We start from the raw sequence: 14,630 nt of genomic DNA, 5'->3' as shown, positions 1-14,630 counted from the left end.
GCTCTCATCCTCTCAACAACCCTCTAAGGAAGTTTTTATTCTCACCATTTTTCAGACAGACTGAAGCCCAGACAGAAAAAGTGGCTGGCAAAGAGACACACAAACCCAGAAAGTAGTGCAGCTGGGTTTAAAATTTAGTCCTGCCTGTCTCCTAATCCCTCTTTCCTCTGTCTAAGCCTGCTTGTCATCCAGATGTTGAGAATTCTTTGCAGTCTCTGGGAGATTACCCAAACAGCACCCTTCTGGGCACCAAGTAGATGCTAATGAACATAGTTAAAGGCTGAGGTCAGCTTCAGGAGGACGTGGTCTCCCCGCAGCACACTCTGCCCCAGGGTTCTCTCCAGCCTGGGCCATGTGGAGGGCCCGGGAGAACATGCTGAGGTCTGAGCTCATGGCTCACATGACCAGCTGAGCCGCCTGGGTCAGGGCTCCTTGAGGGAACTTGAAACCTGGCCGGGTTCCATCAACTCCAAGAATAGCAGCTGACCCTACTCTCCCCAAGCCGGTGGCCTCTGATCAGGTTCCAGGAGGCCCCAACAGACTCCGGCCATCAGTGGCAGCAAGCTTTGACCTTGAAGCTGCTCTGGGGTGGGGTAATAACGGCCACGTTTATTAAGGGCCCACTGTGTGCAGGGCACCTCCTGGAGGAGGGGACATCCTTGGAGGAAGGTCTAGGAAGTATGGAACCCATTTTACAGATGAAGATGTTGTGGCTCACAAATGTTGAGAACTTGCCCAAGGTCACAGTGAGTATGTAGCAGAGCAGGATTTGAGCCTGGTGTGCCTTTGCCAGTGGCCCTGCTTCTGTGAGAAGAGAAAAGTACTCTCTAGACCCCTGAAGTGTCCTAGGCAGAAGGGACAAATGACATCAGCTTTCAAAGTGATGTTATTACTGCAAAGTGGGGCTCGTGTGCTTAGAAACACAGGATTTGAGAGGCAGCAGAGATCCCCATTCACTTGAGCCTATTTCGTCATCTATAAAATGAGAATCACACCCACATGTTAGGTGAATAAGCATAAGCATAGACTTTGGAGCCAGGAAGGATTAGAGTCCTGTCTCTGGCATTTCCTAATGATAAGACCTTAGACAAATCACACCACTGCCTCTCTGAGCCTGTTTCCTCATTCATTTGTTCCACAAATAGCTTTTGAGCACCTACTGTGTGCCAGGCATTGTTCTAGTAGCTGGGGATACATCAATGAAAAAAGCAGACAAAAATCACTACCCCTGTCAAGTTTATATTTTAGAGTTCTGGAAAATACCTCAGGATTGTCATGGGGATTAAATGGAGAAATGTACAGTGGTATCATATGTCTGGTAATGTAATGGTGTCTGGCAAATAATAAGTAGTTAGTTTAATGATATGATTATTATAATGCGAACTTGCCTGGTCAGTGCTCCGTGAAAAAACATTTCATTTGATACTGAATTTAACCATTTAATTTAATAGGTAAAGAAACGGACACCAGAGAGGGCATGACATGCCTCCAGTGGTCTAGCAAGGCAATGGGGGTAAGTTCGCAACTCCTAGTCTGGTGTTTGTACCACCATCCACTAAACCCAGAGGGCTGTCTCTGACAAAGGGAGCCAAGGAGGGAGGGGGGAAGACTGAGTCTTATAGCCAGTGAGGTCCAAGGTAGGTGTTTAACTAACTGATAGACTCCAGAGCCCAAGTGGGCTTTAACTCTCTTGGTGCCAAATTCTTCCTGTGTTTCTCAGGTGTGCCAGGAGCTTCCCAGGCCCTGCCTCCACATGGGCATATGGTAGGATGGGCTGAGGATGGGGTGGGGCGATGAAGAGCTGAAGATGCAGGGTGCTTTTCAGGGCCAGCTTCATGGATGTGCCACCCATGCATTTGCACAGGGCCCCATGCTCAGTTTAATGCTCTGCCATCACCGTCTTGAAATTCTTAATAATTTTTGAACAAGGGGCCCTGCATTTTCATTTTTATTCCACTGGACCCCAGACATTTTGTAGTTTATTTGTGTAGGTGCTGTGCTCTGGGGTGGGAGGCAACCGCCCCCAGCCTGCTGTGGTCCTGGGACTTGTCAGAGGCTCATCAAATCCTATGGGCCAATGGCTGAGTCACCAACAGACAGGAAAGAAGCCAGACCAAGTCCCACCATAACGGGTCTGACCTGTGACTGCAAATCTCTAAGAGGCTATAACCGGGCAAGGGAAAGACAGGCTCTAAGGAGGTTCTGGGGATACAACAGGAACCCACAGAGAAGAGGCATGATCTGAGGGGGGTTTCTGCTCAGTGTGAGAAGGGCTTTTCTAATAGTCAAAATATAACCCCAGGGCCTCCCTGGTGGCGCAGTGGTTGAGAGTCCGCCTGCCGATGCAGGGGATACGGGTTCGTGCCCCGGTCTGGGAGGATCCCATATGCCGCGGAGCGGCTGGGCCCGTGAGCCATGGCCGCTGGGCCTGCGCATCCGGAGCCTGTGCTCCGCAACGGGGGAGGCCACAACAGTGAGAGGCCCGCATACCGCCAAAAAAAAAAAAAAAAAAAAAAAGAAAAGAAAAAAAATATATATATAACCCCAATATATAAAGCATACCTCAATAAAACTGTTAAAAATATAATCATAATACTGGCAGCTAACTGGGTGCTTGACTGGGTGCTTACAATGTGCAAGGAGTTGTGCTAAGCACTCCACTGAAAACATAGAGGACAGCAGAGTGGTTGAGAACGCAGGCTCTGGAGCCATACTGCCTTCTTTCAGTCCTGGCTCCACCACTTATTAGCTGTGTGACTTGGAGCAACTTAATTGACCTCTCTGTGCCTCCGTTTCATCATCTGGAAAATGGTGATAAGAATGGTATCAATGTCCTGGCGTTATTGTTATTAAATGAGTTTACAGTTTGAATAAAAAAAAACCCCAAAAAACAAAAACAAAAACAAAAAACAAAAAGAATCTGAAAAAAATAGATTTATATATATACACATACACACACATACATATATATGTAATATATGTATATATATGTATGTATAACTGAATCACTTTGCTGTACACCTGAAACTAACACAACATTGTAAATCAACTACACTTCAATTAACGATAAAGGGAAAAAAGATTCAGTTTTCTAAAAAAAAAAATGAGTTTACATATGGAAAACACTTAGAACAGTGTTTGACATATACTTGTATCTAAGTGTTTGTTAGTTATTGTTTTATTTAATCTTCAAGACAATCCTGTGGCATAGCTATTATTTAGCATTATTCCCATTTAATAGATACATAAACTGAGCCTTAGAAAAGGTCAGTATTTGCTAATCACAGAGTTGGTAAGTGGTGGAGCTGGGATTTGGCCAGCAGTCAAGGAAGTTTCACCTTCCACCTTAGGACTTAGGTCAGACTTCATAACAATTAGCCCACTGTTTAGACCAGAGTAAGCATCTACTCTTTGTTAAATTAATCAGTTAGTCATTATTTCTTTCATCTCTGAGATGCTAAGCCTCTGGGAAATGTGTGCTCTGCTGGAGGAGGATTCAGGAACCCAGCTGTCTTGGGATTTCTTACCAATTGTTGACCTCCACATAATTAAATATCAAGTATGACCCACGCTATGCCTTCTGAATTAATTGCCTAGGTGTTCCGTCCTTTCTTCCCTATGGGCATTGCCCAAGCTCCAGTCTCATTATCCCTCTGGACTCTGAACTTAGCACCACTGTATACTAACCCTGGTCTCTCACATCTGCATAGCATTTTGCATTGTGCAGGCCTCTGAACAGATCCCAGCCAGCCAGGGCTACCTGCCCTAGGACCAGAGCAGACTGCATGAGAGCAGTGTGCAGTCTGGACCATGGGGGAGCTTGGTGAGTTGCTGCTTTCTGGGTGGTTATTTGGGGATCTTCTAAGGCAAGGAGTGGACTGAAAGGGGCAAGGCCCTCACCAGTGTTCACCGTCACTCACGCTTAAGATCTTGGATTCAGAACCAGTGCTCAGGGAAGATTGTCTGAAGGCAGGCAGTCCTCAGCTCCTCTAGAAGTTTAGAAATTATCCCTTCATGAAGTTCCAACTACAGAGGGCTGGGGCCCTAAAACTGGTCCCTGCCACAGAATATCTTTTTCCCAAATTGCTATCAACTTATATCCAGGATTGCTGTAGGACACACAGTGAAGTGCCACCATATCTATATTAATAATAAGAGCAAACACTCACTCTGTGTCAGGTACTGTTCTAAGTGCTTTGTAAATATTAACTCTTTTAATTCTCACACAAACCCCATGGGGTGGGTACTGTTTTTATTTAACTTACAGAAATTCAATTTTACTTGCTGTTAATAAAAAGAGATGGAAAGAGAAAGCCCAATAATATATTAAATATTTCACCCACTCAGCATATGCTGCAGGATGAGTGTGTCATGGGAGAGGTAAATCTGCTGTTCCTTCTGTTGGTATCAGTCCCTACATGCCTCGTACAATCCACGGTGTGTGCACATTTCACCACACTGAGTGCGATTCTAGTATTTCTTGCCCCCAAGCAAGCCAATCTCTTCATCAGAAACCTCCCCAAAGAAACAGCAACCTGTTCCATTGCTAGAGGACAAATTGGCTGTGCTGTTGAGAGATGGTTCTATACTCCTACTTGATGGGTGATTGAAAGGCTTTCCAAGGATAATCTTGACTACACACAATTCTGTAGAACCTTAGCCCAGGTAAGCTTTGACTGACCTTTAACTCACAAATAAGGTGACCAACCAATCTCAGTTTGCCTGGGACTAAAGGGTTCCTGGGACGCGAGACTTTCAGTGCTAAAACTGAGCAAGTCCCAGGCAAACCGGAATGAGCTGGTCTCTCTATTGCGTAACACATCTCTGGGGCTGCGTGAGAGCCCTGTCGAGGTCATGGTCCATTCTGTCATTCTTTGTGAGGCTCTCAGGAGAAATTCTTGTCTGATCTTCATACCAAGAATAGTTGTGTGTCTCCTGAGGAGTAAGTGCTTTGTTTTTATCTCATGTACACAGTGAACAAACAGCTTTCCCCTTTTGCCTTGGCTGCTGGAAGTCTTAGAGCTAAAAATGTGTGATGCAAATTTAGCTGTGCCCGTCACTATGTTCTGCACTTTTTGCATCATTCCAGGCTCCACTTTGTCCCTATTTTGTTTTTCTCAAACTTATCTTGTCCTGTCTTAAACTTAATGATCTTGTTTTACTTAAATGTCTTTCTGGATTAAGATAGGGTAAAAGTAAACAGTTCTTAATTTAGAGTCTAGACTATCTTGCCCATAGTCATTGAAAATCTGCAATGATCTGCAAAATTTATGTGCACATACATTGTTTTTCTGGGGAGAAGGGGCCATGGATTTTAATTTTTCAAAGGAGTCTGTATTCCCCAAAATATTAAGAGCCATTGGTATAAGTGAACCAAAAAACAAATAAATGCTTTTAGTCCAGGGAAGTTGGAAGGTTGAAAGTTTCAATTGGTTGAAAGTTGAAAGTTTCATAATGGTCTTTTAAAATGTTGGAGTGATGGTATGGAGGAATGTTGGTAGGGTAGATCATTGGAATGGCAGAGAGAGGAAGGCTGGTGGGGTGGAGTGGCCCCCCATAATGGAATGGCAAGGTGAAAGAATGTGGTGTGCTGGGACATTATTGTGTTAGAATATTAGTATTTCTGGAATGTTGATGTGACTGGGTTCCTAGAACACCTCCTTCTAGATGTCCTGGCATCCTCCTTGCTTAGTTTTACCTTAGGGTTGGGCTTCTATCTGATTCAGCCTCTATATCTTCCACATCTCCTACTCAGTGTCCTATTAAGAGCCCAGTGAAGATTGGTTGCTGGAGTCTTGTGCCAATGGGCACCAGGCTGGCCTATGGGCTTCTGTCAATTTCACACTGAGATGCCTATTCCTTTCTGACTTTGCCTATTCTTCTTTGAGATATATCTCAAATACCTTGCAGACTCAGGACCCCAGTAGACCACCTTGTCCATTTCTCTGTCTTCAGTGCTTGTCTCAGGGTCTGCCCAGAGGGCATGCCCAGTTTATAGCTACTCTAGGGCATGCCAAGCTGCTGGCCATTGGGCCACCTGCAGATGGGGCTCTCAGGACTGGAGTTCAGCTTCTGGGGATGTTAGGCTGAAGGCAACTCAGGATCCTTGGAGTTGGTCATGAGAAGGGGAAGCCAGGTCAGAATAAGTTGTGGGGGAGTTCCATTACCAGAGGAACCTGATCTAAAGGCCAAATTCAGGTGTTGGGTTAGGACAGAGACTGCTGCCCTTAGCCTGGAGTTTAGACTGGAAATGGAGAAGGAGTTGGGGTGAGGGCTAGCTTCTTGGATGTTCTCTCCTCCTTTTCTCCATCCATTCATTCAATTAGCTAACATTCGCTGAGACCCCTCAGTGGCAGACCATGTCAACTCCATGCCCTGGAGTTGACAGTCTGTAACGGAAGAGACCAGCACGGACACTGACAACCCAGTGTGGTGAGGGCTGCGACGTAGGGAAGTTGTAGGGGCTGTGGAAGTTCAAAAATGTTCCTAGAGGAATGCTGTCTGAGCTGACTCAGGAATCAGGATGCAGTTGGGGGACACGTGTGGTGGGAAGGCTGCCTCAAGGGCCAAAGCACATGGATATTCCCTAGCATCTAGGTGGGGGCCTCAGATCAAGGACGATTGCAGACTGTCCAGTTCTTTGGGCCCATGAGTTTGATCTGTCTAGGTCTAATATAGTTGCCTTCAGACCCCTCTCCCCAGCTATTCCAATAACTGACAAATTTAAGTCTCTTGCAATCATTTCCAACCAGGAGAAGATAATTGATTCTAATGTTTGGAGACATTTCCTGGTTACGAGAGAGCAGGATGTTCTGGAGGTGCAAAGCCTCCTACCACCCAGCCATCCTGCTGCCATGCCCTTTCCTCCTGGCCCACACCTTAGCCAGGCCCTCATCCCAACAGCTGGGTGGGCCACGTATTCTCCTGCTGTCCATCTCAGTTACAGCAACTTTAAAATGAGCTCCAGAGTGGTGTGGGGGAATGCTCACTAAACGGGGAGGCAAGGGAACTGCATTCAAACCCTGGCTCTTGAATGAGGCTTCATAGATGGCACTGTGTGAGGTTGGGGAGGGCACTTCCTCTCTCTAGGCCTCGGCTTTGCCATCAGTGAAAAGAGGGAAAGGATGCAAAGATTGCTAAGACGTCTTCCTGCCCTGACATTCTGTGTCTCTGTTGAATCCTGGATGTCCTGCTTTCAGCCTGCTCCTTTGAAATAAAGGCCATGTGACAGAGCAGACTCTGGAGACAGGAGACCTAGACATGATTTGGGTTCTGACTTGCTTTGTGAGCTTGGGATAATCACTAAACCTCTCTGAGCCCCAGTTTTCTCATTTGGTAAACTGAGGTAATACCTACTTCACAGGGTTTTGTAAGGCTCCAATGAGCTAAAAGGACTATGATGATGATGGTGGTGGTAGTGGTGATGATGAGGATGGTGATGATGATCTGTCTGCATTGCAGTCAATCTCTTGGAATAAATTACAATTGTACACATAGCCAGAAAGTTTGGGGGAGAGCTCCAGAGTCATAGGGGATATGAACAAGGTTTTAAAATCCTTCCCCAGGACTTCCCTGGTGGTCCAGTGGGTAAGACTCTGCGCTCCCAAGGCAGGGGCCCTGGGTTCAACCCCTGGTCCGGGAACTAGATCCCGCATGCATGCCACAACTACAACTCGGTGCAGCCAAAATAAATTAAAAAAAAAAAAAATGCCTTCCCCATGGCTGAGCTATTACTGAGGAGGAAAGGGGGATTCATCTTTGCTAACTACCCACATCCATATTTTTTTCCCATTCCTACGAGGTGGGTGTTAGTGTACCCACTTATTAGCTGGGTGACCAGTAGATAAACCCTTCAGAGACTCAGTCTCTTCATGTGTAAAGTGTAATATTACCTGACTCAAGATTGCTGACACCTGTAGTGGACACTGCCTACTTTTGGCTGCTCCGAATCCAAACACTTTGCCTACTTGGAGGAATTCCAAGCTACATGGAAGCTGAAGGGGGCAGCTGCTCTTCACCTGATCCCTGAGGGTCTGGGCTCGGCCAGGTTGGTGCCACAGCTGGGCCTTGAATCTGCTGGGAGTTAGAGGGGTGAGGACCGTCAGAGATTACTTCAGGAGGAGGCTGCAGTGGGGACCAGAGCCCGACATTGCGGTGGTGAGCCGCAAGAGGCTGTGTGGCTTGAGGTGGAGTCTGTCCTAAACAGTTCCTAAGGCAGAACGTTGGCTGTGCCCAGCTGCCCCTGATTCATGCCTAGTTCTCCAGTCTCCCCATCATTTCAGTGAGCCATCCAGTAGCCTTCTGATAAAGCTCTTTTTTGCTTAGTTTTGCCAGAGATGGTTTCAATAGTTTGCAACTGCGAATCTTAACTGGTATGGAGTAAATCATGTAACATGCCAGACACAGTGCCTAGCATATAGTAAGCACTCAAAAAAACTACCCAGGGCTTCCCTGGTGGTGCAGTCATTGGGAGTCCGCCTGCCGATGCTAGGGGACACGGGTTCGTGCCCCGGTCTGGGAAGATCCCACATGCCGCGGAGTGGCTGGGCCCGTGAGCCATGGCCGCTGAGCCTGTGCATCCGGAGCCTGTGCTCCACAACAGGAGAGGCCACAACAGTGAGAGGCCCGCGTACCGCAAAACAAAACAAAACAAACAAAAAAAAAACTACACACACACACACATGCACACACAAACTAAGGTTCAGAAAAGTAAAGTAAGAAAATTCCCTGGCGGTCCAGTGGTTAGGACTCCATGCTTCCACTGCAGAAGGGCACGGGTTCGATCCCTGGTTGGGGAACTAAGATCCCACAAGCCACATGGCGCAGCCAAAAAAAAAAAAACAGAAACAGAAGTAAAGTAACCTGCCCAAGGTCACACAGCAAGGCTGCGGTGCTGGTATGGGACTGACCATGAACATCTTAGTAGTACAGTGTATTTATATATCACTTTCCATCACACATTATTGTTGAACAGTTCATTGTTGATACGCTGGTTCAAAAGCCTCAAAACACCCCATGACCATAGGACCAGAATCCTTTCTTTGGATAGAGAGGAAGGTACTGCCTCAAGGTAACCCTGTAAACAGTAGTAGCCTGGAACTCGGGTCTCAAGTTTGCAGCCCAGCACTGGTGCTCTGGTGGTGTCCACGCATGTGAGGTCACATGTACATATGCTGCTGCATCCTGTGAAGCAGACCCATCTGAATACGTGGATCCCTGGCACATTAGAGACCTGGGGTGAGTCAGAAGCTGCCTGTGAGGCCAGCAGGGAGGGAACATCATGTACCAGAACCTAGAGAAAGGAATGCTCCTTAAGCCACTATGCTGATCTGGGGTGTGAGGGAATAAGGGTGTTTGGGGTACAGGGTGGGGGTGGGGAGGTGGGAGGTGGAATCATCCTAAACTGGGGCCTCCTCTGCTGGGCCTCCTAATCAAGGGGTTTTGATTCCTGTAGTGTTGGCAAAATGGCTTAATTGGACCTAATGGGAGAAAATGTGTGGTGAATATGGATAATACAGGAAATGAGGCCCCAACAAAAGCTGGCTGGAGGAAGGCTGATGAACTGAAGACAGGTCTGATGGGAATTAGGCTAAGGCTCCATGGGTGAGCCCAGAAGGTGAACAGCAGGGACAGCTGCTCTGCCCCAGGGGCCTAGGACCATACTGCTCACCTGGGTCTCCTTCCTGCCCTGGCCTTCAGACCTTGACTTCACACTTGAATGGAATCAGAAAATGTCAGACTCACGGGGTTCTGGGATTAGAATCAGGCTCAGGATTCTAGAATCACAGACTTTAGCATCACATATGTTAGTCATAGAAAATTTTGGAACCTAATCATTTGACAATTGGAGACCCTTGGGAAAAATTTAGGAGATCCTTCTCCAACCTTCTTTTAATAACAATAAATAACATCTGTTGAACATATCACAACTTCCAAAGTCCTTTCACATCACTGCATCACACTGGAGTGGGTGGTATTCTACCTTCAGATTAAGTAATGTGCAGGAGATCAAAATGAGCCAGTTGGGACTGGAACCCAGCTTTGCAGAATAAATTCTATTTTTCATATGCCAAAGTTTTGATACCCTTGTCTTCCAGAGTTGCGAAAACACTTTTAACTACTTGGTATAATGTATCCAAATTTTTGGATGTTTGTTGTGTAAATTCTGCACGGTCATGTACCATTTTTCTTAATGCATTCTGGCATACTGCAGTGCTCTAAAATGTGATTATCCTTGTTGCATCAGCATAATCAGGGCTGGTACATCCTGCGATAGCTTTTTAGCAGCTTTTATCATCCAGCACTATTTTCAGTGAACAAAGGACTTAACCAACATATCCAAGAATAGATTTAAAGTCACTAACGTAAAGACTGAACTTCAAATCACTCTAGGTTTAGTCAGAACACGTTCTGATCTTCTTAGAATAAAAAGTTAAACTACCAAAAATGCAGAAAGAAGAAAAAAGGGAAAACAAACCTCCCTGATTAGGCGCACGTAAGGCCACACAGAGGGATGGTTGTGGTGAGGAAGGGGTGCCCCTCGTGGAGCAAAGCTGTGTTTATGATTCTGCCAGTAACAGGCTGCTGGTAACCTGCGGCAAATCCCTGCCCTTCTCTGGATCTCAGTTTTCCTCGATTTCAAATGGGGATAATAATTCCTGTCTTGGGAAAGTTCGGGAGTTTATCAGCCCTGGGGGAGATCTGCAGCCACAGGAGAAACAGCTTAAAGAGAGGGTGAAGGGGGAGGGGTGCGGAACAGCAGGGTGTTGCGCGGGGCTTACGGTCTCCATGGTAACGCACGGCAGCCAGGAGAGGAGGCGGGGCTTGAGAACCCGGAGCAGGAGGTTTTGAAAATGAAGGTTTGACAAAGAAAGCTCCCTCCTCCCTGGAGAAAGGCCTTCTCGGAGACAGAGCTCTGCACTCGAGCAGCCCTCTGTGCCGGGTACACGTTGCTTCTTTGCTCATGTTACAGACAGGTCCAGAGAGAGGTCGAGTGTCACCAGCAAGTCACTGGCAGGGCGGGCATTCGAACCCAGCTGTGCTGACCTCTGATCCTTGCTCTTCTCTGTACCAGAATGTTGTTTCTCTGAACCTTGGTCTCCCCATCTATACAATGAGACAGTTGAAAGGTAGGTTTCCAAGGGCCCTTTGAGCTCTGACAGTGTTTGATCAAACTATTAGTAAACACACCGGAGGTGGTGAATACTAAGAGGAGGATCATGCAGTCTGTGAGGCATGGGCTGATTTGTCTTTGCGTCCTCCACCCCAATACATGGGGAGGCACAGGGGAGACATCTGGTATTTGTGGAATGAATGTTTATGCAAACGGACACATTCTTCTGTTCCAGAAGGTTTAAAGAGCACCTACTATGTGCCAGGTACTGTGATAGTTCAGAGAAGGTCTCGCTCACTGAGGGCTGAAGGCTTGCCGGAGAAGGAAGCCCTGGGTGAGGGAGAGGTGAGGAAAAGGGTGCCCAAGTGGTCGCAGGTGAGGGAGAGGACTCTAGTGCCTTGAGCTGCCCTACGAAATGCCCTGCATTCATGTCCTGGGGCTTCCCAGCCAAGCATGATTTCTCTCCATCTCCAGTCTCCAGAAGGATGATTTCATTCTCAAGGCTCCTGCTGGGCAGCGAGGCAGGCAGCGGGGCCAAGACCTTTTCTTGGAAAAGGTGAAAAAAATCTGTTGAAGAAGAGGGTGGGGCAGGTGACCCCCTGCTGGCTTCTCCTAGGAGGGCCCACTTTGTTTTTGTTTGCTTTCCCAGCTGGCTTATAGGACAGAAGGTGTGTTGAGGTCATGCCTCTTCCTCAGCTGGTATGGCAAAAACAGCACTGAACTGGGAGTCAGAGACCTGGATTCAAATTCTGACTCTACCTCCAGCTCAATGTGTGGCCTTGGGCAGGTTGTTTTTGGTTCCTTGGTCTTACTTTGCTAAAAAAATATGGGGATAGTGATCTTCAGAGTGGTGTAGTGAAAATCAAATGGGAAAATGGTTATGAAATCCTTCCTACCTCCTCACCAAAGTCATACTTATCATTTACTGTGATCCACAGGTTTTACAAACATTATCTATCAATACAATCTGAGCAACAATCCTGCAGTGTTGCTCTTTGTTATTTAACGTATGAGGAAACTGAGGCTCAGAGGAGTGAAGAAATTTGGCCGAGGCTACACAGCTAGGAAGCCACAGAGCCAAGATCCAGACTCAAGTCTTTCTGACCGAAGTATAACTCTAACAGCAGATCGCTTGGAATTTTTATTCCTTCACCAAATGACATTTATTGAGCATATACCATGAGATAGCTGGCAGCTGGGATAGATTAATTAATACAACACTATCAATCAGGAGGAAATAGATGGCATTTCTCAAATTGGGTAATTTGGGTAATTTGAGAAGTTTAATAAAGGGATTTTGTATACAGGGACAAGGAATAGGGCAAGTAATGTTAGGGCACTAGTTACTACCCTTAGGCCTAAAGGAGTAAGGAGGGAGAAATTACAAGAATCTGGAGTCAAAGAGAGCTGTGGTAAGGACAGTGTGACAGGAGCTATGTCCTTCCTACAAAGGTGCAGCCAGCCCAAGATGTAACTTCAGGGAGGAAGCTAGGGGAATTTATACTCTGCTGGGACTTTAGTTGACCAAACCCTAACAGAATCCAAAGGGCACAGTAGTGCCTTAAGGTAAATCATACAAATCATCCTTCTAAGATATGGAGAGTGGGTCTGGAGTGGCAAACAGAAGATGGCACAAAGACGTTTCTTTCCTCTAATGAGGGGCTTATCAAAAAACGGAGAAGACAGGTATATTCACAATTGTAATGAAATATGTGAAAAGAATTATACCAGTAATCTATTGCTGTGTAAAAAACTAGCCCAGGGCTTCCCTGGTGACGCAGTGGTTGAGAGTCCGCCTGCCGATGCAGGGGACGCGGGTTCGTGCCCTGGTCCGGGAGGATCCCATGTGCCACGGAGCGGCTGGGCCCGTGAGCCATGGCCGCTGAGCCTGCGCGTCCGGAGCCTGTGCTTCGCAACGGGAGGGGCCACAACAGTGAGAGGCCCGCGTACCGCAAAGAAAAAACAAAAAAAACCCCAGTAACCACTTATTTGCTAATGAGTCTGTGGATTGGCACTTTGGGCTAGGCTTAGCTGGCGGTTCTTCTGCTGATCTCACCTGGGGTCACTCAGTAGTTGCAGTTATCTGGTAGCTCAACTGGGAGCTGGTTGGCCCGGGGGCCTCAGTGGAGAGCTCACGTATATTCTACATGGTCTCATCTGCCAGCAGGCTAGCCCAGGCTTCCTTACATGGTGACATGGCATTCCAAGAGGGTGAGAGAGGAAGCTGAAAGGTCTTTTGAGGCCTAAACTCAAAATAGCACAGTGTCACTTCTGCCACTTGCTGTTTGTCAAAGCAAGTCGCAAAGTCGGCACAGAAACAAAGGATGGAAAAATACATTCCACTACTGGATAGGAGGGGTGGCAAAGTTACATTGCACTAATGCAACGCCATGTAGGCTTGTATAACCTATCTTAGTAGTAAGCCATCGTTCAACCGATGAATGAATAAAGAAATCATAGCACTTTCCAAACTATTGTAATTGTGTATTAACCTATCAGTCTTTCCCCAATAGCCTGAGAACTCCCCAAGAGCAGGAATTATGACTGATTCATTTCTTTGTTCCTAGAGCTCAGGGCAAGGCACACAAAACATATTAAGTGTAGTTTATTGAATGACTATGGCTGGGGTGGGGTGGTGAATAGTCTACTCGTCCAAAGCCCTTGGAGCCACAAGTGGTACCCTCTTTAAATATAAAGTTGACATTATGGGCCTCCCTGGTGGCGCAGTGGTTGAGAGTCCGCCTGCCGATGCAGGGGATACGGGTTCGTGCCCCGGTCTGGGAGGATCCCATATGCCGCGGAGCGGCTGGGCCCGTGAGCCATGGCCGCTGGGCCTGCGCATCCGGAGCCTGTGCTCCGCAACGGGGGAGGCCACAACAGTAAGAGGCCCGCATACCGCCAAAAAAAATAAATAAATAAATAAAGTTGACATTATAGAACACTTCCTCTACCTCACTGAGACCCTTCAAATATTGCCATGGTCCATCAAGGTCAAATTCAACCCCCTGTTCCTCCACAAAGGTGTCCAAACTACTTCTTTTCTCCTGTTTTAGAATCTCTGCAACTCTAATGGCCTTTTACCCCACAGCTTGGCATTTGCTTTCAAAAAATCTTATTGCTCTCTAGGGATTTCATGGGTCAAACCTACTTTTCATCCCTAGTGAGTAATTCCCTAAGGGCAGGGCTGCATCATCTATCCCTTAAGGCTTGTCACAGTGCTGGGCTCACAGTACATCCTCAGTCAACACTCCCTGGGACTTCCCTGGTGGTCCAGTGGTTAAGACTCCACGCTCCCAATGCAGGGGGCTCAGGTTCGATCCCTGGTGGGGGAACTAAGATCCTACATGATGCATGGTGCAGACAAAAAAAACCCAAAATAACAACAAAAACCACTCCCTGAGTGGACCACCCACTCTAGATGGCCTTGATCCTGTGAGGTATGTAGAAAGTGTGCAGGGAGCCACTCACACCCTTGTGAGTGTTCCACACATGAAAGCATCCCAGGTCTCTGGGACAG

The sequence above is a fragment of the Mesoplodon mirus genome, assembly GCF_964341445.2.
Source record: "Mesoplodon mirus genome assembly, chromosome: 3".
Lineage (NCBI taxonomy): Eukaryota > Metazoa > Chordata > Mammalia > Artiodactyla > Ziphiidae > Mesoplodon > Mesoplodon mirus.
The sequence above is the reverse complement of the archived record's forward strand: the minus strand, read 5'-3'. Positions refer to the sequence as shown.